The sequence below is a fragment of the Cryptomeria japonica genome, chromosome 7 (assembly GCF_030272615.1).
Source record: "Cryptomeria japonica chromosome 7, Sugi_1.0, whole genome shotgun sequence".
In the NCBI taxonomy this organism is placed as follows: domain Eukaryota; kingdom Viridiplantae; phylum Streptophyta; class Pinopsida; order Cupressales; family Cupressaceae; genus Cryptomeria; species Cryptomeria japonica.
In genome coordinates this window covers 728130741-728135231 of record NC_081411.1, presented here as the reverse complement: position 1 = coordinate 728135231, position 4491 = coordinate 728130741, and positions in this window count along the sequence as shown.

Below are 4491 nucleotides of genomic sequence, written 5' to 3'. Positions count from 1 at the left end.
GCAAGGAATATGGAATTTCATTAAATCCCAAGAAGAGCATATTTGTTGTTCATGAAGGCAAGTTGCTGGGATATATAATATTGCAGCATTGATGCAACCACTTACACCCATGCTTAAGAAAGATATTCCTTTTTAGTGGACTAAGGAAGGTAAGAATAGTTTTAAAGAAATAAAAGAGGCAATTGCAACAACCCCTACTCTCATTAATCATTATTTTAAGAAATATTTTATTCTATATGCTTTTGGGAGTGAGGATACTATTTCTGCAGTGTTGTGTCAGTAAAATGATGAAGGCTTAGAACAACCAGTTGCTTTCTTTAGCCACATTTTGCATGATTATGAGACTAGATACTCATTTGTAGACAAGAATATGTTAGCAGTCATAAGAAGCCTTAAGAAATTTAGGCACATGCTCTCTAACAATAAAATTCAGCTTATGGTTGCTCATCATACAGTGAAAGAATTTTTGCTAAGCAAAGACATAAATGACAAAAGGGCAAGTTGGATTACTAAGGCAATGGAGTATGACATCTCTATCAAGGTAACCAAACTAGTTAGAGGAAAGGGTTTATGTGAAAAACTTGTTGGAAGTACAGAAAATACTAAAGAAGAGGAGCAACAAGTTGAAAAAATACTTAATAATTAAGAGCAACTTGTTGCCCTAGCTTTGCCAGACACTTGGAATCAGCAGATTTCCCATTATTTACAAATTGGTGATAGTCTGGAAGGCTTAAATAGATCAAAACAAAGGTATTTTAGACTAAAAGCCATTCCTTATGCTTTAACAGATGATATTTTATTCAAAAAAGATTATAACGAGGTTATATTAAGATGCATTGAGCCAGATTAGATAGAAAAAGTTCTAACAGAATTTCATGAAGGACCTACAGGAGGTCACTTTGCAACAAGAACAACAACCTTGAAAATTATGAGAGCTGGTTATTATTGGCCTGAAATGTTTAAAGACGCTCACTCATGGGTAAAGAAATGTGAAATATGTTCATTGTTTGCAGGCAAATAGAGGCTGGTAGCCTTGCCTTTGCAACCAATTGAAGTAGAGAAGCCTTTTGTAAAGCGGGGACTTGATTTTATAGGACCTATTAATCCATCTTCAAGTGAAGGTCACAAATGGATTCTTATAACAACTGATTATTTCACAAAGTGGACAGAAGAAGTTCCATTGAAAGAAGCTAATGAGACTTTTGTTCTGAATTTCTATCAAGACTTAGTGTCCAGGTTTGGTACCCCAGAATCAATCATTTCTAATTATGCTTTAGCTTTCATTGGTATTAGAGTTTCAGATTGGTCAATTAAGGATAATATATATTTGAATACTTTGTCCAATTATTACCCTCAGGGTAATGGACAAGTTGAATCAATTTACAAGAACTTGATCAACATCAATAAGAAGACCATTGTTGAGAATCAAAGAACTTGGCATGAAAAACTCAAATTAGCCTTTTGGGCTGACAAAATTACACCAAAGAGATTAACAGCTAACTCTCCTTATGTTTTAACTTATGGAAAAGAGGCCAGGTTACCTATTTCAATTGAATTGCCAACTTTGAACTATGTAAAAGAGTTTGAGTTACTTGAAGAACAACCAATGTAGATTAGGCTTGCTCAACTTATGAAGTTAGAAGAAACTCGCAGGGAAGCATACAGAAAATTAGAAATTCACCATGCTCGGATGAAGAGAACGTTTGATAGAAAAGTTGTACCATGCATATTTAATCAAGGTGATCTTGTTTTCAAGTGGGATGAGTTAAAGAACAAACCTGGTAGGCATACCAAGTTTGATGCCATGTGGGATGGTCTGTATGTTATCACAAAATGCAAAGAACATAATTCTTTCCAACTTACTAAATTGAATGGAGAAATATTGTCAATCCCTGTCAATGGGATTCACCTCAAATTATGCTATTGAGTACTAATAGTTTGCATATGTACATAGTAGAATAGTTGCAGTTCTTTCTTTTTAGTAGTTGTCAAGCTTAGCTATGAGTAGAGCTGCAATAGTTCAAATTGAATAAGTCCTTTCAAGCACATCACAGTTTGATTTTTCAGACTGTTTTTGTTTCTATTTTCCTTAAGTGTAGATTGCATAGTGTGCAGGTTCAGCTGTATACAGAGCCTTAGTAGTTTCCTTTTTAGTTTTGTTTAGAGTGTTGAAATGCAGTTCCAGATTTTGAGAACGACAAAATTGACTCAATGCCCAATGGATATGCTAGGCTACTGGATTCTACTATTTAGCAGGCAAGCACCCCTGAGAGATCACCAAAAATGTTACCAAATTTTTTCACATGCCAATTTTGGTGCCCTAATGAAGCCTTGCATTCATTTTGAGAAGGTCCAAATCATGAACCAGGAAGAAATATACTATTTTTTCTAACTTGTTTGCTTCATGTGCAGATACCGGAAAGTAAGACAACATGTGGGTTATAATGTGGCTCCCACAAGGGTTGAGATTAGCATGTTGTAGATTACATAAACATCTATGCTCCATTGTAGATGAAGTTGCGTGGCTATTAAAACCTTAAGGCCAAAAAAGAAACTCAGAGCAAAATGCAATCGGCCTGTGTAAAGTTTTTACTTGGGTGCCAAAGAGGGTCATTTAAAAACATAGAGACTTCCAAGCATTTTTAGTTGCCAGGCATGAAGAACATTTATCCCACATTGGTCACAGGGAGGAGATTTTTTTATTTATAACTATAGTGTCAAAGCTTATGGACTTTTGGCAACAAGAGGCAGCTCGTTCCCTGGTGGACCCTGCACACGTGCACACATCTCAAGGCGGCCCAAATTTTGGCATCAGAACGTAAAGAAGAAGGTAAAGAGCGAGCAAGTTCAGGAAAGATCAATGGTCAGGTAAAAGATCTAACGGTGCTCGCTAAGGCACTATGGTTAGATGCTCATTGGATATCATCGCGACTTGGCGAATGATGACATGGTAGAACAAAGAGTGTAAGACCAAGGACAGGTGGCATACAGGTGGCAGTCCAGTGGCTGGTGACATGGCGCAAATGGGTGACTTATTGAGCAGACCTCGCCATCAATGGATTTCTATTCACTGAAGGCATCAGTTCCATTGAAATAAAAGATATTGATGAAACGACAAGTTTGATGAGATTGGTAAGCGGCTCCCTGAGGGAGTAGTTTGACCGAAAGGATGAAAGGCGAACAAAAAGCAACACGTGGCAGGCCCAAAAGATAGGTGGTGCCCAGGTGGATCTCCAGAGCCAATCAAAGGGTGACACACATTGACATGCAGCACAAGAGAGAAGATCAACCAAGACTAAAAAGCGAGCAAGTTTAGGAAAGATCAACGGTGATCACAGAGATGTAACAGCTCTCACTATGTCGTAATGAAAAGATGCACACTGGATTATCATCGTCACTTGGTGACTGATGATATGGTAGAACAGAGAGTGTAAGAACAAGGATAGGTAGAAGATAGGTGGTAGCCTAGTGGCTGGTGACATGGTGTGGATGGGCGACATTGAGCAGATCTTGGCCGCGATGAGTCCTGAAAGCGTTTCACCGAAGGCATCGGTTCCATTGAAATAAAAGATATCGATGAAACCATAGGTTTGATGAGGTTGGTAAACGGTTTGTCGAGAGAGTAGTTTGGCCGAAAGAAGAGATTTGACAAAGAAAAATGCGTGGCGACTGATGACGTGGTAGATAGGTGGTGCCCAAGCCGATCTGCATAGCCAATAAAGCGGTGACACATGTGTACATGCAGCATAAGAGAGAAGATCAATAGATGCTAAAGATCCAACAGTTTAAGGTTAGATCGACGACGATCGCTATACCGCAAGATTAAAGTGTTCTAGTTATCTCATCCAACTTAGCGACTAACGATGTGGCTGTCAAGGTGGGCTTAGAGCGAATAAGGATGCGCCACATGGTAGAGAGAAGACGAAGAACCATGAGCAGACCAAGAGTAAAGATCAAGCAGATTGATCACATCCAATGGTTGGGTAGACAGATCTAAAGGCTATCACTATACTGCTATAGAAAGAAGCTCGCCAGTTACCTCCGCGACTTGGCGACAAAGCATGTGCAGAAAAGGTGAGTGCCTAAGGTGTTAAAGTTCGAGCAGTTTGAGGACAGATCGACAGCCATCGCTACACTGCATGATGAAGATGCTTGATGATTATCCCCTATGACATAGCAACTGATGGCATGGTGGTTAAGGTGGTGCCCAGTTGGAACACAAAGCGGTGACACGTGGTGACACCGTGGCATAAGAGAAAGTGCTCAAAGAGGCTAAGGATCGTGCAAGTCCGGAAGATCTGATGGTTATCGCAAAGGCACAAGGAAAAGTTGCATGCCCAGTTATCGCTGCGACTTGGCGACAAGGTGGGTCCAGGTCTAGATGGCAGGCAAAGTGGACCCGCGAGCAAATAAAAAGTTGACATGTGGCAAAAAAAAATCTACAGATGAGCGGATGTCTAAGTCAACCTTGAACTTCACCTGTTCAAAGTG